The sequence below is a fragment of the Excalfactoria chinensis genome, chromosome 1 (genome assembly GCF_039878825.1).
Source record: "Excalfactoria chinensis isolate bCotChi1 chromosome 1, bCotChi1.hap2, whole genome shotgun sequence".
Taxonomy (NCBI): Eukaryota; Metazoa; Chordata; class Aves; order Galliformes; family Phasianidae; genus Excalfactoria; species Excalfactoria chinensis.
In genome coordinates this window covers 71,768,672-71,794,134 of record NC_092825.1, presented here as the reverse complement: position 1 = coordinate 71,794,134, position 25,463 = coordinate 71,768,672, and the positions used below count along the sequence as shown (strand labels likewise).

At 43.9% G+C, this 25,463-nt stretch overlaps 1 pseudogene; it reads left to right on the top strand.

The window, feature by feature from the left end:
- Positions 1-13,723: 13,723 nt before the first annotated feature.
- Positions 13,724-25,463, top strand: LOC140251503 (homeobox protein NANOG-like; annotated as a pseudogene).

Sequence of the window (25,463 nt, the reverse complement as noted above, 5' to 3'; positions counted from 1 at the left end):
AGACTTGAGGGTTCTGGTGAACCAAAATCTGGACATGAGCCAGCTGTATGTGCTTGTGGCCTGGAAGGCCAACTGTATCTTGGGCTCTGTCAAAAGCAGAGTAGGTGACTATACTCTTCTAGTAAGGCCCTGCCTGGAGTACTGTGTCTGGGCCTGGGACCCCCAGCACAAGAAGGATGTGGAGCTGTTGGAGCAGGTCCAGAAGAGGATGATCAAAGGGCTGAAGAACCTCTCCTTCAAAGAAAGGTTGAGTGAGTTGGGCTTGTTTAGGCTGGAGAAGGGAAGGAGAGTTTATAGGTAGGAGGAGAACCAACTTTTTCCATGGTCTAATTGTGACAGGACAAGGTGGAATGGCTTTAAACTAAAAGAGGGGAAAATTATGTTTAGATGTTAGGAGGGAATTCTTAGAGAGTGCTGAGGCGCTGGAACAGGTTGCTCAGAGAAGCTGTGGATGTCTGATTTTTGGAGGCACTCAAGGTCAGGTTGGATGGGGCCCTTGCAGCTTGATCTAGTGGATGGTAACCTTGTCCATGGTAATGGGGTAGGATATAGATTATCTTTAACATCCCTTGCAGACTAGGCCATTCTATGATAATTACAGAATCACTTTTTGTTACCTGTTCTATCCTAAGCAAGTGATCCAGATGGACTCTGAGAGACCTCTCTAATTTTGTTTTTATTACAAAAGCAGCTCTACCATTTTCTTCCTGCACTTTCTTTTCCTCTTGCATACACACTTGCATTCATTGTGCAAGTCCTTCCTTAGTCAGGATATTTTTCTTCCAGAATTCCCAGACTCCCAGCAACAAGGATGGATTGAAGAAGCCTCTTGTTCCTCATCTCTCTACATGCACTAAGACCTTGGGTCTTGGCAAGCAGCTACTGATGCTGCTGTTACTGTCCTTGCAACTCTGATACTAAAAGTCAGCGGAAAGTCACTGGTGGCACAACTGGAACTGTGGATTTCTGGGATACAGGCAGAACTCAGAGGCAGTTACCTGCCTTCCATCGTGGTGCCAATTGAAAGTGGAGAAAAGCAGGCTGCCTGTGCTGAAGGATGATGTATTCCCAGGGTCTGATGAAAACCTTCCACTGTTTGAGAGAAGTCAAAAGAATGCTGTCAGAGAGGCAGTGCAGAGTTGGAAGAGCATGAACCAGTAGTGAAATAACAGAAGCGAACTAAACTGAAGATGAAGCAGGCATTTAGGGAATAGAACCATAGGAAGCCAAGGAAGGATGAAATGGAGCAAATCACTAAAAGATGAAGCACAAGGTCTGTCAGAGACAGTGTTGACTACAGAAGGGAGTCCTAGAGTAGGCAAGAGTTGGGGTTGTTGTCACATAGCCAGAGCATGTCTCTTGTTGTCAGTGTGTCTATCAGTTAGAGCAGAACACAAGAGGCAGTTTTGTGTGATCAGTAGAGGAAAGAAGTATGCAGTGAAAATCAATCAGGTCTCTGAAGGCAGACGTTATCTAAAAGACTCATACAAGAAAAAAGCAGTATGGCTGAAGGGAAGTTAACAGAAGAATCAGAATAGTCTACAGCTGGTGTTAGCTAGCTGTTAGCTGTCCCATTGTGTCACTTGGGGGTTTCCTCAGGGCTAAGTTCAGTATGGGAGCACACTGCCATGAAGCAGAGAAGAGAAGAAAACTCTATCTCCTACAACAAACTGTAGCTCAGTACTTGCAGTATCCCAGCAGTCTTTGTCTCTCTGTTACCAAGTGTCATCCAAACCAGTGTTTTTATGTCCAGCCAAGAGTGCTTTGTGGTTACAAGGTCTGCCAAGTATGTTGGGATAGAAGGAATGAATTGAAAACAGCAGGCAGATTTGGAGTAATGGATGTACTGAAGCCTAATTTTGTTCTATTAGCCAGATACAGGACTTGGCAGTCTGTGGGTAAAGCAAAGCCTGAAGGCAGTCAGTGTCAGTCAGAGAAGAGTAGGGAAACACTAGTGTGCTTGCAAATGTGTTGGATAAGCAAGTGCAGGCTGAGTTTGATGTTTGAAAACAGACAGCAAATCCACTTGTCAATGCAATTGTTTAGAACATGTATGTGACTCTGACAGGTCTAAGATGAGAGGTAGGGGAAAACAGGGACAGAGAGGAGACTGAAGTAGATAGTGAAAGGGCTATTGTTAGGGCTATAGTTGGCTATTTTGGATGCAGCAAAATGCTGTGATGCTGTGCATTTTCTTCTCCAGGCTTTTACCCTGAGAGACCTTGCTGGAAGAAGGGATAGTCAGGTGTAAGCTCAGTAAATAGAACAAAGCAAGTGATGCGGGTCTTATCATGTGGCAGGGCTGGACATCCTGTTAAATATTGTGCCAGCTGCAAGTAGGAGGGGCTAGCAGTGCTATCTCCTAGTCAGAGCGTGCAGTGAGAACCTTGCCTCTGGTCCTGCCACTGTCCTCACTGCACCAGGGGAATGTTATGAGCAAGCTGGATACAAAAAGGCAGTGATCAGAGCCTATAAATAAATATTGACATGGTTTATAAAAATAAAAATTAAAATTAAAAAGTAAGGGGTTCAGAGCTACCCAGGTGTTGGCAGTTGCTGCTGGAAGGAGAGGAAGAAAGACCAACACTGTCTGGGCTGTTCCACCTCTTTCTCCCTAAGTTTCTGCAGATGCAACATTTCTTTGCTGCAATTATTTTGCTTTGGGACTTTCTGGTGGACCAGGCTCCATCTGTATCGCACCTACATAGCTGATGAAGTCTTTTGTACCGTGTTGCTGCAGAAGTTGTACTTGGTTTGATAAATTCAGCACTATCAGTTATAATGATGATCACTGGTAAGGAAGCTGAGTGTGGTGGGGAAAGATGGGCAGCCTTTGGAAGTTTTCAATAAACACATCATAGCCATGTTTTCACAGGGGCAAGGATGCAACACATTTAAGACTGTGTCTTACCAGCCACGTGGACTTAATTATAGATGAACCCACAGGGTATGAGCAAGCAGCTTCTGCAGAAAGTTTCTCACATCTTGCAGACTAAGGATGCTCATTTTTCTGCAAAATTAGTTTTCATAAGAAGACAAAAAGACACATACTTTTCATAGAGGAAAAAACAGCTAGAATTTATTGTCAGCTACATGAAGAAAGAGATCAGGGCATACTGATAATTGCAGAACCTATTAATTGCCTAAAGCTTAGCTGAGTGGTGTGTCAGGAAGAGTCTTTCCATGCAAGCAAAGCAAAAGTCCATTTCCAACAATTAGATCATGCAAAACAAGTTTCTGTTAAAGAAAACTGGCCAAGACAAATGTCTAAGTCCAGTCCTGACAGTAAATATGTTTGCTTTGAAATTTGCGAGGGCCTAAGCATCACTGAAAAACTGTCACTGAAGCATTGAAAGAGAAGTTTTCCAGCTTCCTTATTTCATGCCAGTCAAAGCAGAGTGCTGGAGCAGCAGCACATCATCTTTCCTGTTAGACCTGTTAAAAAATTCTGATGCAAGATTAATATTTACATTGCTCAGATGTACTGATGGTGTACATACATCATGCTTTTATGGTTTTTGTTATTGGCATTCCACATCATAACATCACGTAGTACACTGTGAGTTAAGGAGTTAATGTTCCAGTTCCAAGTCCCTGTCCCAGAAGAGGACTGTTCTCTGTTCTGTTAATGTTTTGGCTCAGAGGGGAAGATAAAACTGTTTGCAGATCACGAGATTCACCTTTTCTCATTCAACTGACCAGCTCATCTCTGTTGTTGCCTCAGCTTACTTAGAGTAAGGCTTTTGGTTTTTGGACACTTTCTCATTTTATTTGATTTATTATCTTCAATTTCAATTCTATCATATTACAGCATGTTATCTTGTATTCTAATATCTTATTTAGTAAATTAGTTTGTTCCTACTCAGATGGTTGCTGCTGTTTTGTTTCTAGGCCCATCTCACTATCCTCTTCCCCTTTTTATTCCCTTTTTTCCTTTCCTGAGTTGTGTTTCCATGGGTCCCACTGGCCAGATGGTCACAGAACTGGGCTGAACCAGTGCCTAAACCATTGACACACTTGGTGGAGAATGTGTTGACAACATAGAATACAATATAATAACAATATAATTGCTCCAAAAGCAATGCCTCCTATTTTACTATGTTGACCCATCATGTCAGAGGTGGATATCGGTGGTATGGCAGTAGAGGTTGAAACTTCCCTGAATATTCCATTACATTTTGTTGCTGTGCAACAGATGGCAGCAGAGGGGCAGTCTGACAAAATGATGTCTGCTGTGAAAGTGCATATAAAGCAAAAGTGTGTAGCTGAATTCCTCCAAGCAGAAAAAATTGTACCCACTGACATTCATTGACACTTGCTGAATGTTTATGGGGACCAGGCATTGAGGTGGCGGGTGATGTGTTTCAGTGAAAAATAAGCCATGTTCCAGTTGTCCACGCATAGCTCTCATACCACAAAATCTCACCCCGATCAGCTCATCAGTGCAAGCTGACTAATGGCTGTGTGTTGAACAGTGGTGTTTGATACCGGATAATTTTCTCTATCAAATAGCGTTATTGTGCTCTTTGTGTCTGTTGTAGGAGGTGCTACTTTCCAAGCCACCTATGTGCATGCTACAATGCTTTGGTTACATTAAAAAATAATCAGAATAAAAAGCCTTGTAGTATTAGGAGGTTTCACTGCTTTCAAACACATTATCCAGAGCAATTTTGCAGTGTGAGCAAGCCTGTATTTTTCCTGGAGTATGGAAACTTCTGAGTAACCACATACGTGAGGACAAGGCAGTCTTAGCATAGGCATTCAAACTGGCTAGAAGTAAAGCACAGAGGCAAGTCATTAAAAAGTAACTTTTTTTTCTCTTTGCTTGGAATTTAATCTTTTGCTAACTGAACTGAGATGTGAGAGCACATTTTCTCCTGCTGAAGGAAGGGTCAAGCCAAATTATTTATTATTTCAAAGCAAAGAATTCCTGAGAAAATCTAAAGCTGATGGAAGGCCAGAAAGAGAAAGAAAAGAGTAAACCCTGCCCAGTTGGATTGGTGGAAAGAAAGCAGGAAGAAAAGGTGAGAAAAAATGTGTGCCTCCAGTGGCGCAGTGGTATAAGTTGCTGCTTGCAACATCAGAGGCCCGGGGTTCGAATCCCCCCTGTGGCATAAGTGGCAGAAATGCTGCTCTGCTACACAGAGGCCTCGAATCCCGGGAGTTGGACTCGATGATCTCTAAGGTCCCTTCCAACTCGCGTGATACTGTGATACTGTGAATTACACCTTGAAACACCAACAGCTCTTAGAAAACAACAGCAGCCACTACAGTCAAAACAAGGAAACAGACAGGACACACAAATCATTCACTGTAGGAAATAATAGAATCATAGAATCATTAAACTTGGAAAGTCCGCAGAGATAATCTAGTCCAACCAGCAGCCCATCACAACCATGCCTACTAAAGAATCTCCTTAAAATCCACATCTAGATGCTTCTTGTAAACCTCCATGTCACAGTCCCCAGGAAGTCCTTTCTGGACTGGAGTCAAAAAGCAATACAGGAATGGGAACAGACAAACTTAGCACTAGATGAACAGACACCAAGTGGATTCACCTGTGCCCACAATACCAAACATTCTGTGGAAGCACAATGTGTTTTTCAGTTTGTTATTCCCTTCTGTTGTCTGCCATGAAAGGGGAAGTTGTGGAAACAAACGCAACAACAAAGCAGTTTTTTGTTTTTCTCTTTATGTGAAAAAGGATGCAGGAGGTGTGGGGTGACTGAGAAGCTTTGGTAGTCAAGGCTGCTTTGTCCCTTGCTTCCCAGCTCTTAGAACTGGGTGCTTTTCAGATAGGTTTTGGAGCTTAACTATGATGGCCACATATCTAATATGTGGTTTGTGGGTGTGAACAATTCAGTTGCACACACACACATAGTGTACTGCTTTCTCTCCAATGGTCAAAGAAAAAAGTGCAAAATGTTCACATACCCAACAAGTTCTTATAATGCAATCTAGGAAGAACTTCTGAGATCAGCATTATCGATTATAAAATGCTGACATTTATTGGAAAGCATGGTAAAAGCTGAATCATTGTCATGACAGCCTTGTACCTGTGAGCAGCTGTGTAGCTGTGAGTCAAGTTTTTCACCCAATTTCATTGATGACTCACCTCTCACACTCCACCCTGCAGGAATCTCTGCAGCAAAGGGGCCAAAAAAACACTGCTGAGCTTGTGGCTCACCACTGAGGTAAAGGATGACTTGCAGGAAGAGAACAAGGAGATGCTAAATTCTTCCAGCAAGAGACCTGAGTCTGTGAGGAATCTTCTGTTATGAGAGCTGATAAGACTACATGCTCCTTGCTAACACTGCTTTAGGTTATTTGTCTCCATCGGAGGCACACCACAAAAGGAGATAAGCAGCAAGGCAAGGTTGGTGGAGAATCCTTAATTTGGCAAATTCAGATCTTCTCTCCCACCCCCATACCTGGGGGACTGTTTCCCCGTTCCATTAGAGTCACTGTAGGCTAGGTGCGGTCAGTGTGTGATCGCCAGCACCAGCAGAGTTTTTCTTCATCTCTCTGTCATCTCCTAGGATCATGGAAGTAGCTAGAATTTTGCTAGCTTCCCCTCCTCCTTCCAACATGTAGTGGCTTTTCTTGACCTTCATGGGCACTTAATATATCCATCTCTCATTCTACACGTTTGTGAGGATTACTGCACACTTTTACCAGGCTGACATCTCCTCCCAGGTTTGGGAAGGACAGAGAGGGCTGGACAGAAAGTGTAGAGGTTGGCTTGCATTACCTTGTTGGCTCTGGGCTCTCTCTTGTATCTCAAGGTCTTTCCTCTGTAACCCAGAATCTCACTTGGTCGTTTCCTCTATGACATGGCATTTTCCCAACTACTTTCTGATGCCCTTATATGCTTCCTGTAGCCCCCTCTTCCTCATGCTGTGAGTTGCTGCATCTGACTGTGTATCAACAAAACTGATTCAATGCTAAACTCCTCCACACTTCTGGAAACCTCTGTATTTTCTCTCATGTTTCAGCCCGTTATTCCTGCTCTTACCCACTTCTCTGCATCCCCTTTTCACTGCTAGCCTTTAGAGCCACTCTTCAGGCTTCTTGTACCATCCTTCCCCAAAGCTTTGGGTGTACATGTGAAGATTTGGGCAGGAGCAGTAACATTAATCCCATCCCAAACTGCATAACACAGGGGTCCTGTTGAGCTTAAATGACTTGCCCCTTAGAGGTCATGGCCCTGAGAGTGCTTCCATTATTGTGCTTGGTATGCCAGATCACCTCACAAGTGTTACTGCTACCTGAGGTGAGATGGCCAGGAAAGATGCCAGGGTGCAGCTACAGGTGGGTGCTGGCCCTACTGGGCCCGATGAGGCACAGGACACGGCTGAGCCCTCCTTCTGTAGCTTGAGGCAGCAGATCAATCACTAGGGCAGTGGGAAGAGCCAAGGGCACCAGTTCCTGCAGTGATCCTGGGAGCTTCTTGACATTTGCCTCTCCTACAGTGAGCACAAAGTAGCTCTTCAGATGCATTCCAAAAGGAGAAATGCAGTTTTTAAAGAACTCTCCACTGTTTTTCCGTGCTGGTATTTTACTAGTACTCTGCTTGTTGTATTCTCAGTGAGTTAACCTCCCCATAAAAAGATCACCTCTAGGCAACAAATTGCTTTCTTCCTCCTGAGTCCTCTCATTCTTTACTCAGAGCGTGATGAGGCACTGCAACAGGTTTCCCAGAGAAGCTATAGATGCCTTGTCCCATTCCTAGTCATTCAGGCTGGATGGGGCCCTGGGCAGCAGGATCTGGTGGGTAGGCAGGGGAGTTGGAACTAGATGATCTTTAAGGCCCCTTACAACCCAAGCCATTCTATGATTCTGTGATTCTTAACAGAGCACAGTACCCACATGGAAACATAAGGTGCCCTCCTTAGAGGAGGGTGCTGACACTGTGTTACCCTCTCTGTAACATGGAAACACACCTGTTTATTTGGCAGCGTGCTTAGAGCATTTATGTCTCTCAGGCATCTCACCTGTAGCAACTATTCCACATTGACAATTGTCAGCTACTCACTCGCCAATTCTTGCAATTGCAACGCAAAGACTAATCTGCACTGCAGTTATCAGTAACATTTTTCAGACAACCTGAGGCTTGAAGAGGAAAATCTTGACTCTGACTACGATAAAGCATGGGGCTGCTCTCAGATATGAACACCATGACAAAATCCTTCCCACTGTGTCTATCTTAAAAAACAAACAAACAAACAAAAAAACAATAAAAACCCACAAAACACTCCAAATCAACCAGCCTATAATCCAAATCAGACCACCACTCAGCCATGCTTCTGTGCCCCCCTACAGTGTACACCCATAACACAGCAACAGGCTTCAGATGTCAATGGATTTTTCTACAGAGTTGATGGCCTAGCTCCTATTTGCTCTGCAGAGGTAACGCAGCTTGCAGGAAGAAGCTGCTTTATTTATTTATTTGTTTGTTTGTTTGTTTTTGTTTTTGTTTTTTCTTCTTATTATTTCTTTTTTCTTGTAGAAAAGGCAACCTGAATGGAGCTGGCAGTGGGAAAGCATTCAGAAAAGAAGAAAAAACAAAACAAAACAAAACAAAGAAACAAAAAATTAAATTAAAAGCAAATCTAACAGTAAACAGAGATTAAATCCACAGACAGCTGAGAAGTAGAGAGGATGAAGCACTGCAGTTCTGGTTGGAATTTGCCAGGCAAGTACATTTGGCAGAGAAAAGCTGCTTTGTATCACTTCTGTGCCTGCTGCTTTTCCTTAGGAGCTTCCTTTGCTTTTCATGGCATACACACAGCCTTATCTGGATAATCTCACCGTAACTGTGCATAATGTTGTCTTTTAGTTCTAAGACAAAAGCTTTCTGACAGTCTGATGTTTCTGCCTAGACACGGTGTGGCAAGTGCTGTACAACAACTGACCTTTTACTGAGTCCATGCCATGCCTCAGTTTACTCCATCCATGAAAATGAGATGATATGGATCTTTGTCAAGTGCTTGCATGCCTGCAAAATTCAAACTATTTCTTGAAATGAACATACCTCAGCTAGTAAACCTGCATTTTTTGTTTGTCCTTTTTTATTTTTTATTTTTATTATTATTATTTTCTTTCATGCTGTGTGTTCTGCACATCCCTTTGGAATTCTTTTTCCCCAGGAGTTTGACTCATTCTCATATTTCTTTCTTCCTCCCTGCCCAAACAAGATAGGTTTCTTTTGCATTTTCTTCTTTGTTCTCTGTGGTATTTGCAACACCCTCCCAGCCTTGTAACACCTGTGAATTCCATTCTTCCTGGCTGTATTTTCCCTGTCTGTGAAGCACCTAGAGTGATGTAGCTTTTTGTTCTGTTGTTGCTGCAATTGAACCTGGTGCTTGAAAGAGGGAGAAAAGGTGGAATAAACTGCTCTGATAATTCAGCCCTGGGGCTGAGTGAGTTGTTTCTTTGATATCAGTACCTTGATCAGAGCTCTGCTATGTTATCTCAGTTTGTCTGGGGGGAGTTAATTCCTGGCACATTTGGTCTGGTGGAATCCCAGATGACAGAGCTAGTAACAGGAAAAGGAGCACACTGCATTCTTCTTCCACTCTCAGATATGTCAGTCTATGATATTTGATACTTTATTTATTTATTTAGCCCCTGCATTTAATGTAGCTGAGAAACCTCTAACTTTCTGCCAGCTGCCAAAAGCCATCACATTCTCTCATGGTATCTTATTCCCCTGTAGAGAAGTCCTACCTGAGTTTCTTCTTCTTCCTGTCTTGTTCTGTGGACAGAGTTCCCTATCAATTTATCTCTACTTGCAGGCCATTTGCTCAGAAGATACTTAGGGAGATTTCACCAATCTCTCTTATAAGACTATGATTCTCTTATAAGACTAAGATCATGAAGCATGATGAATGACTACCATGAAAAGAGTACTAAGAGCCTAGCTTGAACCAAGCCTAATCTTGCTGAAGTCAAAAAGCCTTGGACCTAGTCTAGGTTAAAATCCTAATATCACTCAGAGGTGAATGAGTGGGATGGGTTCTCAGGTATTGATATCTGCACTAGAAGAATGTCTATGGAGATCTAAAGTCAAGCAAACTGGTCTTAAGTGGGAATTCTTTTGCAAATCTGCCTAGGACCAGCTGTAGAAGGGAATCTGAAGAGATCACATCTCTGTAGGACCAAGTGGGGTTTCCAGTGGTTGGGAGTGTTTTGTTTATGTGTGCAATTTGATTAAAATGTTCTGTGTTATATCAAACGATTAAGCATGATTTGAGATTTCAAGGTCTCAAGACAGCTTGGCATCCTGGCAACAAGCACCATTAAAAATCTTCACAGCATTTGACAAAGAGAAGGGGATTTCCCCTATTTAGGTACAAATGTAACTATTAGAAAATCCCTCATCCTCTTACATTTAAAGGAGAAAAATATATGATAGTATTAATAACAGATAAGATTCATTCTTCTAGGGGAATTAGTTATTGTGGATCTGGAGTATAACCTTGTTTTTACTTGATATGCAAACATCAAAGACAAAACACATGCTGATTAGGGAGAAGACCAACAAGGGTGGAAAATATATCTTCAGTTTCTGATTCTGAACTCTTGCAGCACTTTCTGCTGCTGTGGAATACGATATGAGTAGGCACTATTGGAAGTGAGAAACACAGAGGAGCATTAGACTGGCTGAGACATCGCTGTTTCCTGACACTGCTTATAAATGCCATACCCATATAATGACAGAAATTTCTTCAGCTAGCAACCACAGATGGCTTTTAAACATCAAGAGACAGAAAGCAAATAGGAAAAGCTTTGTTAAATATGAATGAAAGTAAGGAAACCCAGCCCTACATCTCAAGAAATGTTGGAATGAGGCTATCTGTGATGCATTCCAAGGTCTTCTCTTCAGCCTAGTTCTCATCACTTTTTTTTTTTTTTTTTTTTTTTTTTTTTTTTTTTTTTTCTTAGCAGGGAACAAGTTTCAGTTCTTTCAGAATTTCTTACCTTAGCATTTGAAAAAAAGTTAAAAGTAGCTGCATATTGTATGCTATGATCTTGAACGTCCTTTCTAAGGATAAATGATTCTGAATATTTATTTGTGGGTTTTGTTTTATTTTTTAGTTTGTTTTCCTTCCTACTGCCTATCTTCAGTACAGCAAAACCATATGTGGCAAAGGGAAAGAAAAACTCCTTTTCTGGTATGGCTTAATCAGTAGAATCTCTAAGGAGGGCGAGGGCCTTGTGAAAACTACCTAGCATGGATCTAACTACAGTCACTCACAAAGCAAGATAAAAGCATAGGAAACATTAAATCACCAAAAAATGGAAAGCCTATGGAGAAAAATACAGCGTTTTAAAAGAATAAATTTCAAGCTGAAGTTGCGATTAAGGAATTAACATGCAAACTAAGTGATTAGTAGGGAGATAAACAAATAAAATATAACAAAATATAATATTGAATGCCAAAAGAGAGTGTACTCAGGCCCTGAGCTCCTTCCTGTCTGCACCTCATGGAAAAGAGATGGTCTCACTGCAGCAGAAATGTGCAGCTATATGACCTGTATGTTGAATGGTCTGTCCATGATATTTCAAGAGCAGCTGTTTTGATTTTCAGGCTCACTCACAGGCCAGTTCTGCAGTTCCTTTTAACTTACCAGTAAGAGAAATGTAGTTGAAGGAAGGAAAGGGATGCCATCCAGAGGGACCTGTACAGGCTTGAGAGGTGCACCCATGTCAACCTCATGAAGTTCAACAAACTCAAGTGCAAGGTCCCGCACCTGGGTAAGGGCAATTGGGCACAAGTGCTTGGGTGAGGAACGTTGGGTGAAGAATGGCTTGAGAGCAGCCCTGAGGAGAAGGATTTGGGCATGCTGGTGATGAAAGACTCAACATGAGCTGGCAATGTGTGCTTGCAGCCCAGAAAGCCAATCATATCCTGAGTTGCATAAAGAGAATTGTGGCCAACAGACCAAGGGAGCCTATTCTGCCCCTTTGCTCTGTTCTCATGAGACCCCACCTGAAGTACTGTGTCCACTTCTGGGGCCCCCAACACAAGAAGGACATCAAGTTGTTTGAGCAGGTCCAGAAGAGGGTGATGAAGACAATCAGAGGGCTTGAGCAGTTCCCCTGTCTGAAGTGTAGAGGAATCATAGAATGTCCTGGGCTGGTTCTTTACTCCCTGAGTAAAGAATTTCTTCCTAACATCTAACCCAAACTTCCCCTCTTTTAGTTTAAAGCCATTCTCCCTTGTCCTATCACAATTAGACCATGGAAAAAGCTGGTTCTCCTCCTGCTTATAAGCTCTCCTTCAGGTAGTGGAAGGCCACAATGAGATCTCCTCCAAGCTAAACAAGCCCATTTTCCTCAACATTTCTTTGTAGGAGAGGTGCTCCAGCCCTTTAATTATTTTCAAGTCCCTTCTCTGGACCTTGACTTAATGAAAATATTTCATTTTCTTTGCTCCAACCAATCTGGACAACAAGAAAAAGGCCATAGCCAAGACTATGCAAGTAAATGGATATGTCTTTGAAGGGTCATGAGGGAGCAGACCTGTGGACCTCAACTCCATTAAACTTATCCTTACCTCCATACAACTGTGAAAAACTCTTTCCTAAGTGTGCACCTGTAGATCTCATATCTGAGTTTTCTGATTTGGTCTGGAAAATGAGATTTATTTAGCTTATCAGATGTCTCTGGCACAGAAATCTGGAAGATTGTCTGAATACTTTTTCAGCTAGCTGTCTGTGGAGTTGGAAGTTCCTTTTCCAATAAATAATATTAATAATTAAGAAAGAAAAGAGAGAGAGAGAAAGAAGAAAGGAAAGAATAAAGGAAGACAAGGAAAAGAGAAAAAAAAATGAAGAAGAAAAAAAGGAAAGGAAAAGAAAGGAAAGGAAAGGAAAGGAAAGGAAAGGAAAGGAAAGGAAAGGAAAGGAAAGGAAAGGAAAGGAAAGGAAAGGAAAGGAAAGGAAAGGAAAGGAAAGGAAAGGAAAGGAAAGGAAAGGAAAGGAAAGGAAAGGAAAGGAAAGAATTGGAAAAAGTATGTTCTAGTCACCAGCTCCAATCCTTACTTGTCTTTTCCTCTTGCTCTGTTCCTAACATCTGCACAGAGTGTGGAAAATGCTGCTACATCAGTGTGGGGGGTGGAGGGAAGAGGATCTTTTCAGACTGACACTCTGATACAAGGCAAAGGTCTCAGAATATCCCACATAAACTGGAGCCTATCTTGGGTTTGACCGGCAAGATAGTGCGCAACTCAGCATCAGATCTACCTCCTATTCATTCCCTTGTGGTGGAGATGGAGCTAGTTTTTCCAATAGTGAACAGCCCTCTTCTACAGGACATCGGTGTTCATGGGATTGTTTTGTGACGGGATGACTTTAGTTAAGCCCGAAGAACCATGCAGAAGGAGGTTTCCTGGGGCTCTGAATCAGAGCCATGCTCGGGTATGACTGAGAGATCTGCAGAATGGCAAGAATTTCAGCCCTGGTGCCACTTGTACTCTCACCCCTGCCCTCTGCCCCACTTTGTTCCCGCCCTATCAAACAGACCTCTTTAGCATGACAAAGAACCTTGAGGAGATGGCAACGGTTGATATTGCAGTCTCAGGCAAGTTATGGTGAGCTATAAGGATAACTGCCTGTCTACACTTTGCTGCTACTGCAGCTTGCTGGTGAGATCTGCCCCAAGAGGTGGTGGCATCTCCTGAAAGGTGTGGGAGCCACCCCTCCACACCCCCCACCTCATGTTCGCACATTTAGCTCTTCCCCTTTACCAGCCATACACCGACGGGTCTGGCATGGGATACCTGGATCTGTACTGGAACTCACTGGGGGAGGCAGGACATGCCCCTGCTTCAGTTGGGCCAGCAGCAGCAGCGGCCAGAGAGGAGAAAAGAGGCAGATTGCAGGTAAGGCAATTCACTTATTTCCTAGAGCTGATGATCTTCAGGATACCTGTGGCCCCAGCTTGCTCACTTGCTTAATAACAGCCTTGAGTAAATATTTTTTTTTATCTACTTGTTTTTTTGTTTTGGTTTTTTTTTTAAATTTAATATATACATGGGTGCTGATTAATGAGTAGTGTTCTAGGTGAGAAGGATGGCCTTGGACAGTCACATCATCTTTCCATGCTGCTTTGGTGTCTGTGAATTGATTCTGTAAATCTCACCAGGCAGTCCAGGCACAGAAAAGTCTGCGCTCCAGGCTCAGGTGGTGTGACAGTATGGTGACCCGGGTTGGAAGGGACCTCAAGGATCACGAAGTTCCAACCCCCCTGCCTGGCAGGGCCACCGAACTTCCACATTTGCTAGAGCAGGTTGCCCAGGGCCCCATCCAACCTGGCCTTGAATACCTCCAAGGACGGGGCATCCACAACCTATCTGGGCAGCCTGTTCCAGGACCTTACTATTCTCCTAGTAAAGAACTTCCCCCTAATATCCAGCCTAAATCTTCCCTCTTTCAACTTAAATCCATTTCCCCTTGTCCTGCTAAGACCCCAACCACTAGATGCCCTTTAATGGATCGATCCTTGATTTTCACCCACAAGCTCTCAACCTGATTATGGCTGTTCCTCAGACACAGCTCTTCGCAATCTATCCACTTCTTAACAGAGGGCAACTCCCCCACCCCTCCTACCCTATCTACCTCTTCTGAAAAGCCTATAGTCCTCAATGAGGGTATTCCAATCATGGGATTCATCCCACCAAGTTTCCATGATAGCAATGTGTACATAGATAGTGCCATGATAGTGTACATTCTCAATTGAGCCACGGTTTCTAGCTCCTCCTGTTTATTTCCCATGCTGTGTGCATTGGTATAGAGGCACTTCAGCTTGGTTACTGGCCTTGTTGCCTTCTTGGAGGAACCTTCCCTAATACTTCCAGGGCAAGTCTGGGGTTTCCCTTACTGCCTCCCAAGGTGACAGCATTCCCACGCGCATCTCTGTCACCTAGTATATCCCCTCCCCCATCATTTCTAGTTTAAAATGCTGCTAACCAGCCCAGCCAGCTTGTTCCCAAGAATATCTGTGGGAATATTCTTCTAGTCAGTTGGCTCCCTTCAGCTGTCAGCATTCCCCCTTTCTCAAAGCTGCATCCCAAGCCATAGTACCAGACACCCTGAGTGCAACCACAATTCGCAAAACTATTCATTCAGTGTATCCATCCTTCTCCTGTTGTGCAGATCCCAGTCATCAACTGAGAGGAAGGAGGAGAACACAACTTGCACTTCTGATTCCTTCGGAGGTCTTCCCAGAGCCCTAAGGTCCCTTTTGATCACCTGAGAACGTCTTTTGCCTACCTTTTTTTTTTTTTTTTCTTTTTTCTTTTTTTTCCAATGTGGAAAACTTAGTAATGGACAATAATTGGAGGGCTTAACCAGGTGAGTGATGTTCCTAGTGACATCTCTCACCTCAGCACCAGGCAGGCAGCACACCTCCCTATGGGACAGGTCCAAACGGCAGATCAGGCCCTCTGTTCCACTCAGAAAGGAGTCCCCTATGATGACAACCCTTCTTTTTTTCCTGACTGATGTTGTAGCAAAATGGGGAGCAGGCTGACTAGCCTTAGGCAACCCTCTCCTGCATGGATGGACTTTCACCAACATCCACATCCCCCAGTTTGTCCAGCTCCAGAACCTCGTACCTGTTATGTAAGGGCACCTGGGAAGGTGGGACAGGCTGTGAGGGGCAGACTGCTTGTTTGCTCCATTGAGAGCCCTTGTCTCCTTGTAGGCAGAAACCCTTTGTAATCCTCATGCTCGCCAGCATGGAGACTCTGATCCACTTCATACCTGCCTTTTCCCACAGCCAGCACTTCAGGTTGTCATCTCCTAAAGACGGGACAGGCCTAAAGGCAGAAGCAGATAGCCATAGAGTGTAAAGTACCACTCTCAAGACAGTCTGCTGGGAGAGCAAGGGGAAAATACACCACACATGTGGCTCCCTGGTTTGAGGCTGAGAAACTTTCTGAGTGTCATGGAGTTATCTAGATCAATCTATATCCATGACATTCCACCCCTTATTCTACATCACTACATCATGCTTAATATACATATACATATATACATATATACATATATACATATATATACAAATAAACAATAATTAAAATGCATTACACACACAGGTCTATATATGTATATATACATAAAATTACTGACTGCACTGCCTCAGCATCAAATTCCCTTGTGGTACACACTGAACATCCCCATCTTTCTGCATTACTCACCAAGTGCACCCAGGTCCCTGGGCAAAAGCAGTTCCATAGAGATTTGCCCTTTCCAGAGGATGGAAGGACCCAAACCCCAAACTGCTTTACCCAGCATGTTATTTACATGTACTACAGGGACCTTATCCCCCTCTACAGTTTGTAAGGGGATGGATTGGCAAGGACCATCATGATTGACAGATCCTCTAGTATTGACCAACCGGGTGGCTTCTGCCAAATGCTTCTTCCAGTGCTTAAATGTTCCACCACCCATTGCTTTCAACAACCCATTTTATTGTTCAATTTTACCAGAAGCTGGTGCATGGTAGGGCATATGATAAATCCACTCAGTGCCATGATCTTTGGCCCAAGTATTTATAAGGGAATTTTTGAAATGTGTCTCATTATCAGACTCAGTTCTTTCTGGGATGTCATATCACCACAGGACTTGTTTCTCAAGACCCAGTATGGTGTTTTGGGTGGTAGCATGGGGTACTGCACATGTTTCAAGCTACCCAGTGGTTGCCTTCACCATGGTAAGCACATAACGCTTACCATTGCGAGATCATGGCAAGATGATATAATCAACCTGCCACACCTCCCCATCCTCCTGGCTTGTTTAATTATGGCACATGTTTCACAGTCATGAATAACCTGTGCAATAGCATCCATAGTTAAGTCCACCCCTTGGTCTCTAGCCCACTTATATGTCACGTCTCTTCCTTAATGACCCAAGGTCTCAGGGGCCCATTGAGCTAGAAATAATTCACCCTTGTTCTGCCAGTCCAAGTCGATTTGAGCCACCTCAATTCTGGATGCTCAATCTACCTGATGGTTGTTTTGTTGTTCTTCAGTGGCCCTACTCTTGGGCACGTGTGCATCCATGTGACACACCTTTACAACCATATCTTTTGTTTGGGCAGCAGGGCTGGAGCACCTCCCCTATGAGGACAGGCTGAGGGAGTTGGGTTTGTTCAGCCTGGAGAAGAGAAGGTTGCAGGGTGACCTCATTGCAGCCTTTCAATACCTGAAGGGAACTTACTCCCAGGAGGGGAGCAAACTCTTCGAAAGGGCTGATAATAGCAGGACTAGGGGAAATGGTTTTAAGTTAAAAGAGGGAAGATTTAGGTTGGATGTTAGGGGGAAGTTCTTTACTAGGAGAGTGGTTAGGTCCTGGAACAGGCTGCCCAGGGAGGTTGTGGATGCCCCGTCCTTGGAGGTGTTCAAGACCAGGTTGGACGGGACTCTGGGCAACCTGATCTAGTAAAGGCGTATGTTTGGTGGCCCTGCTAGGCAGGGGAGTTGGAACTACATGATCCTTGAGGTCCCTTCCAACCCGGGTCATTCTGTGATTCTGTGATTCTGTGTCTTTCCACAGTTCAGCAGCCCAAATAGGTTTACCCCTCTGCTGCCAGTTATTTTGCTCCCATTGCTGTAATCATCCCTGTAAGGGATTTGCCACCATCCATGAGTCAGTATAAAGATAAATCATTGGCTACCTTTCCTGTTCAGCAACATCTAAGGCCAGCTGGACAGCCTTTACTTCTGCAAATTGGCTTTCCGCCTGCAATGCTTCCCCACAATACAACACAATCCATCAGTGAACAGGGCATATTTCTTTTCATTTTCTGGTAGTTCATTGTATGGTGGGGCCTCTTTAGCATGTGACACCTCTTTTCCTGGTGATGATCCACACTTTTTACCTTCAGGCCAGTCTATGATCATCTCTAAAATTCCTGGATGGCTGAGCTTCCCTGTCTGAGCTAGCTGTGTAATCAGTGAAATCCACTTGCGCCAGATGGCATCAGTAGCATGATTCAGCACTGGCAGTCAAGGTGCCAGAAGCTGCATTTCAGTACTGACTACTTCAGAAGCAGCTTGAACCCCCTCATAACGCGGCTAAGATCTCCTTCTCAGTTGGAGTGTAGCACTCTTCGGACTCCTTGTATGTTCAACTCCAAAATCCCAGGGGTCGGCCTCGGGTTCTCTCCTGAGGCTCTTTGCCACAAACTCCAGGTGGGACCTTTCTCTCCAGCAGCAGTGTAGAGGATGTTCTTTACATCCTGTCCTATCCATACTGGCCCCAGGGCCACAGTACCAGCTATCTCCTTTTTAATCTGTTCAAAAGCCTGCTGCTGCTCAGGGCACCACGTAAAATCATTCTTCTGTGTCACCTGATAAAGGGGGCTTACAATAATGCTGTAGTTTAGAACGTGCATCCTCCAAAAGCCCACTATGCCAGAAAAGGCTGTGTCTCTTTTTTGCTAGCGGGTGGAGACATGGCAGTGATTTTGTCGATCACATCTGCTGCCCATCTTGCCACTTTATACCTAGGTACTGAATCTCCTGGGCAGGTCCTTTTACTTTGCTTCGCTTAATAGCAAAACCAGCTCGCAGAAGAATTTGGATTATTTGCTCTCCTTCCGTGAAAACTTCTTCTGCTGTATCACCCCACACAACAATATCATCAATATACTGCAGGTGCTCAGGAGCACCACCCTGTTCCGGTACAGTTTGAACCAACCCATGGCAAATGGTTGGGCTGTTTCCACCCCTGGGGCAAATGGTTCCAAGTATACTGAATGCCCCTCCAGGTGAAGGCAAACTGTGGCCTACATTCTGTGGCCAAAGGAATGGAGAAGAAGGCATTAGCAATGTCATTGGTGGCATACCATTTGGCTGCTTTTGACTCCAGCTTGTACAGGAGTTCTAACATGTCCGGCACAGCAGCACTCAGTGGGGGTGTGACCTCATTCAGGCCACGGTAGTCTACTGTTAGCCTCCATTCTCCACTGGCTTTATGCACTGGCCATGTGGGTCTGTTAAAAGGTGAGTTTTGCTTATCACTCCCTGATTCTCCAGCTGGAGAATCAAATCATGAACAGGGAGCAAGGAATCCCTGTTGGTGCAGTACTGCTGTCTGTGCACTGTCTTTGTGGCAATTGGTACCTGCTGCTCTTTTATGCATAGCAGCCTCACAACAGATGGGTCTTCTGACAGGTCAGACAATATAGACAGCTTCTTAATGTTGCCTGTATCTACAGCAGCTATTCCAAAGGCCCATTGATACCCCCTTATGATCCTTGAAATGCCCTGTTCTGAGGTAATTGATACCAAGCATGGAGCCCCTGGGCCAGTCAAAATAGAATGTTTTTGCTTGTCTTTACCAGCGAGGCTTGTTTTGGCCTCCAACACAGTCAATTCTTGAGAGCCCCCAGTCACTCCAGAAATATGGATTGATTCTGTCCCTTCCTGACTCGAGGGCATTAGAGTGCACTGTGTACCAGTATCTACTAGTGCCTTACATTTCTGTGGTTCTGATGTGCCAGGCCATTGAATCCACACTGTTCAATAAACTCTATTATCCCTTTACCTCCCCTGATTGAGGGCAGGGCCCCTCTATTCATTACCTGTGGTAACTGGAGCAACTGTACTGGTGATTGATCTGTTTTGTAGTTCTCTCACCAGTGCTTGTAGTACAGGAGTAGCTTGGTCATGCCATTTCCTCATGTCTTCTCCGTTGCCATGTAGGTAACGCCACAAGGCAATATGTGATGTCTTACTATTGTTCCTTTCTTGAGCTCAAAAGTGTTTGCGTCTAATAGTTGAGATTTTTGATGATACAGGTGAAGAGGAGGGTTCATCACCTTTAATTCGCTGGATCTGGATTTTCATTAGTTTGATCAGCTCCTTCATTAGACTCGCTTGATGATCCTGATCTTCACTGATCGTTTCTGATACTACTATGGGTTCGTCTCAATTAACCAATTAATTAACCAATTAACACTTGCTCTTCCATTTCATTCAGCATGTACATTACTTCTGAGATGGCTGAAATGGAGACGCAAGTTGAAGGTAACTGTTGTTCAATGTTTTGCAGTGTAAGAGCCAATTCAAAAAGTAGGGGTCTTTTCTGTTGTTCCCCGTACCTTTGAAATGTTGCTGCTAATGTAATGGTGTACCCTCCTGGTGCTGTTTGAGTGAGTTTCTGCCATATATTAGGTGTTGTCCTCACTGTCTCAGGATTGTGGTCTTGGTGTGAATCATTAGGATCAAAATTAAGGTTATACAGCATTGTGTAAACTCCTTTCTTGAGCCTTGAGTCATCATCAGAGGTTGATGAACAGTAATTGAGACTTTCTCCTTATCACTCTCCTCTTGCCTCTTAGTTTTCCCTTTTGCCTTTCTTGGTGCTGAGGAGGGCCCCTCACCTACATATTCCTCTGCCTTCTCACAGTATCACAGTATCGTGCGAGTTGGAAGGGACCTTAGAGATCACCAAGTCCAACTCCCGGGATTCGAGGCCTCTGTGTAGCAGAGCAGCATTTCTGCCACTTACGCCACAGGGGGGATACGAACCCCGGGCCTCTGGTGTTGCAAGCAGCAACTTATACCACTGCGCCACCGGAGACACACACACTCCTCCTCCTCTTCTTCTTTTTTCTGTTCTAGATATGAGGACACCCATTTCCATTTCTTGCCTTCTGCAAGGGCAGCTGACATTGTTACTGGTGCCTCCTGTGACTGATCAGATTTGACTTGGGGATTTCCCCCTTTGTCTTGAACCTCAGCTTGGAAACTCTCTTTCCAGAATAGTGTTATATAGAGCACGGTAAGCACAAACCAAGCCTCAAATAAGTCATACCTCCTTAGATCTATCTAAGCTGCACCATCCCTGACTTAAATACTGGCTTAATTTCTCAGAATCCCACAGGTGTTCAAGAGTGAAACCTCATGACACGGCGAGCCCCCATGCTTCTAAGATTTTTCCTAAACCTCTCCATATTCCCTGCAAGTCAGCATTCTCTGTTTTTGGAGTAGACTTCTTCAGTATAGAATGAATGGCGAAGAGTATATTCAGGGAGACTGATAACATGCTCACGAGTATAAACACGAGCATGATCACTAATTTGGCTTTTAAAAAGCATGCAGCAAACTGAGAAGACAGCCTGGAAACCGGATTGAACATCATATTGTTTGTGAAACTGGCTGTTCCATCATCTGGGATGTAAGTGTCAAAATTCAAATTATACCACATTGCATATAAGTACCAGGCAGCTGCCTCCATCAGTGCCCTTATTTGGTTATATGTGAACACAATAAAACATGATGTTAATAATCAGCCAATATGTTCAGAAGATCATAATTGCTTTTAATCCCTAAAACAGAGCAGCTAGAATGGAAAGTGGGTTTGTATCTGTTAGCTGCTAAAAACAGAAGTGAAAAAAAAAAAAAAAAAGAACCAAAACAGAAGACACTCTGTACAGTGTCCAGAGTTTGGCAGCCTGCCCAGACTACAATCTAATCTATGAAGGTCAAAGTAGCAATGCTTCTGCAGTGTCTGACTTAAAATCCTGTTTTTTTCTTTCTTCCCTACTAACTAACTTTTAACTAACATAGTTTAGTAACCTCTCAGCTTAGGATAAAGAGAAAGGGTTTTGGAAGATGGAGAAGGGAACCCATTCCTCAGAAAGGTATCAGTACTTTGCATTGAGAATGCATTCAGGAGGATGAGGAGGATACTTCCGTGTTCTTCAGACTTACACCTCTCAAGATGGTTAGCAAGGAGTTTGGGAGCCACAGGGATCAATAGTCAGAGGATGTGTACTGCAATAGTACTGCCCATTCACTGTATCTCCTCTCTCCCGAAATGGCAGTAGAAGAAAGGGGATGGACCATGCAACAGGGTTTGTAGAGGAGTATCTGGAAGAAGAGGGAACGAACAGATTTATCATTGGAGATATGTGAGGAAGATTGGTATCAAAGCCATTTTGTCAGAATTGTCTTAAGAAGCTTTCAGCCTTTCACAGGCCTCAGAAATCAGGTTCCTAACAGAAATATGACAGGGATAATCTCTCCTTATCATTTTCCTGTCCAGGCAGACAGAATGACTTTGCATTTTGTCAGCTTTTGTCTGGAAAGTGGTTTGGATTATTTAGGAAGTTTTTCCTTTAGATCTTTATATTGGCTTTATCCTTCAACACAGGCCCCTTTAGGACTTTTATCAAAACAAATGAGAAAGGGCTTGAACAGCTTCCTCTACTTTTGAATTTGGTCCCCTATGACCCTCATGCAGGACTGAATCTTTTTCTCTGTCCTACAGTTCTACCTTTCTGCTCTCCCTTCCCATCTCTGTGTTAAATCTCTTTCCTTTGTTCTTGACAGAAGGTCCCCTAGCTAAATAAGCCTTCTTCATCTGCACACATTTCCAGCATTGAGGCAGCCTGTAGGTGAGATCCACTGGAGTGAGCTGGTATCCAAGGTCTGGCTTTGGTGTTCTACACCTGCCTCCCCCTCCCACTGTCTGTTTTGCCCCATCATGCACGCTGCCAATGTAGTGTCTTGAGATTCCTGGGCAGTTTTGGGGAGCTCAGTTATCAACTCAAAGCTGTGTTTGCAGTCATGACTAGGCTTCTTTATACCACCAGAAAATGAAATATTACTGAGACCTTTTGAAGGAGAATAACAACACTATGAGCCAATGCTTAGCATTTTCCCCTCTGTGCCCTTTTCCACCTCATAAGAAGGAGCTGTGGAGATCCTGAGAGTCTGAGTTGGAAAGCTGCTTACTGTCAATAAGCATGTCTGTGTTCACAGATTCATGAAAATTTAAGTGTGACACAGAACTTTCCTTCAAGTAAGCCCCTTTCAGGTAGACGAGGATTTCTGATCTTGTGACAGAACACATAGGAAGCGTGCTCATACCCATTCAGGTGTACATAATGCCTGATGTGGCTTCTGACATTCTCTTTTTGTTTTCAGATGTTTCTTCAGCTTCTTACAGTTCTGGGAATTTCAGCCAGTTCATGGCAGATTTAGCCACCGGTCAACACTCAGCATCCTCATCCCCTCAACCTACCACTAAGCCTCAAAAGGGCAGAGAACATGGCATGGGGACAGTCAAGAAGGCCAAGAGCTGCACAGCTTTCTCCCAGGAGTAGCAGCAGATCCTGCATTAGCAGTTTCAGAGCCAGAAGTACCTTAGCCCCACCAGATTCAGGAGCTGACTGCTGGCCTGTTGGCTTACCTACCAGCAGGTGAACATAGAGACTTAGGTATATCTGTCACATAGTGGCTGAATAGTCACACAAAACAGTGACAGAATGGAAAAAGTAGCTCCTGGTAATGGGCAGAAGCAAAAGTGCTGTTTAACAGTTTCTCTCCTGTCTATTCATGCCAGAGATCTGAAGTACTTCTGGGGATCAAGAGAGTCAGTAGCACTGACTCAGTTCTCCCCAGTGAGGGGTCAGCTAAGGGGACTGTTGCCAACACTTGTAGCAGAACTACAAATATAGTCATGAATACGGTGTTCGCTAAAAATTGGACTTGACAAGACTTTTCAGTCTTTTCCCAGATATTGATGAACTTCACAGAAATCCTGGCATATGCCAGCTCTCCTACTCTCAGAGTTTTTGGTCTGTAACATACTGAAAGCTATGATGATCATTTCCCAGGTATGATCTTATCCAATATCTAATAACATCCTTCTAAGCACTCTCCCTCCTTGCAAATGTTGTCAGGTTCCTACACAGCAGTCCTCAAGGGTCTCCACATATATTGTGAATAGTGAACTGGCATTAGCTAAATAGACCTTGAGGGTAGGGCACAAATACATGCAGAAACAACTCCAAAATCTGCCTGGAATTTGGATATAAGAGATAAGTGTGATGGCCAGTATGTCCTTAGATGTCCTGGGACTAAAATAGTTGTATATACATTGTACATGCATATATATGCACCCACATGCTGAACTGATTCTGTCAGGGACAGGACTGGTGGGACAATCTGCTGTTTCCTTCAGTCAACGTCCTGCAGTGCCTGTTCTCACAGTCCAGACAAAACCCTGGGGGAAAACATACCTGGAATTCACCCTAGGAGCTTTGAATTCAGAAACAGCTAGATACAATGAGTAAACCTTTCACTTTACTAATAAGCATGCATGTGTGCCCCCGGTGGTGCACGGTGTTAGAACTGCCGCTTGCAACACTGGAGGGCCCGGGTTCGAATCCCCCCTGTGGCATAAGTGGTAAAACTGCTGCTCTGCTACACTAGAGGGCTCAAATCCCGGGAGTTGGACTCGATGATCTCTAAGGTCCCTTCCAACTCACACAATACTATGATAAACAGTGTTTCATAACTTTTCCTACAGTGCAGTGGTCCTGTGGAGGCCTGAGTGGGTCTAATCTGTGGTCACCCATGTCCATGACTGAAACTTATCTCTGTGTCACAATAACTGTCATGTGTCCAAAATGTCATTCCATCTACTCGTCCCAAGGCACAGATGCCTAGACAGCAGTTGAGGCTGCTAGATAGACATCTCCCAGGCAACAACCTCAGGGAACACTGAAAGGGCTTTATCTACTGCTTCCCATGTCATCTGACCATTCTTCCCTGGTTATTGCTGCTTGTAAATCTGACAACATTCACTACTCCTTCTTCTTGCTTATAGTTTCTCTGCTCTCCCTTTGCCACCCAAGGTGAAGATTTGGTTCCAAAATCAGAGGATGAAGATGAAAAAGTGCCAGAAGAATACCTTGTGGACTGCTTGGATTCAGTGCTTCTTGCAAGTAAGAACGTGTGGGCAACTTAACCATACACAGGTATCAGCATACACTGCCTTCTGGTTTGTTCAGTGCAGAGGCACGGTCTCAGCATGATTATCCATGTTCTGTAGATAGCCTGGCAATTGGTTGACTATGCCATTTGAATGCTTCCAGAGAAAGAATGTGTTTCTTATATAATGCATTTGATTCTGTAGCCACCCTGAACTATAGAGGATGGATACAGTTTTCTTACTCTCAATCTCATTGCTGCTGAACAAGAAAGAAAGTGAAATGTGGAGGGACAGCGTGGAGCACCAGAAGATATTAGGTTTGTGGACACCAGCAGAAGATACTACATTTTAATTCACTGTATTTCCCTTTTAGAACAGCCAAGTTCTTACCTGGCTGTGGACCCAAAATCCCACCACTACCCAATTCTACATCTAGCAACACCCAAACAACGCCTACCCCGTCAATTCTGCAGAGCAGGGCAGAATGCTTACACCATTGTGACAAGCAAGGATGGAGGAGTCTATTACAATGGTGGAGGAACCTGCAGTATCCAGCAAACAGTGGGTTTCATTGCTCAGCACAAAGTAGACTTTTATCATAGCTATCCTGGCAGTGTGGAATATTCATGCACAAAGAAAAGTGATGGTAATAACTTTCACCAGTCAGACCCTGTGGGGGCATCACTCCCAGCCACTGCTGGCCACCATCTCTATCATTCCTAA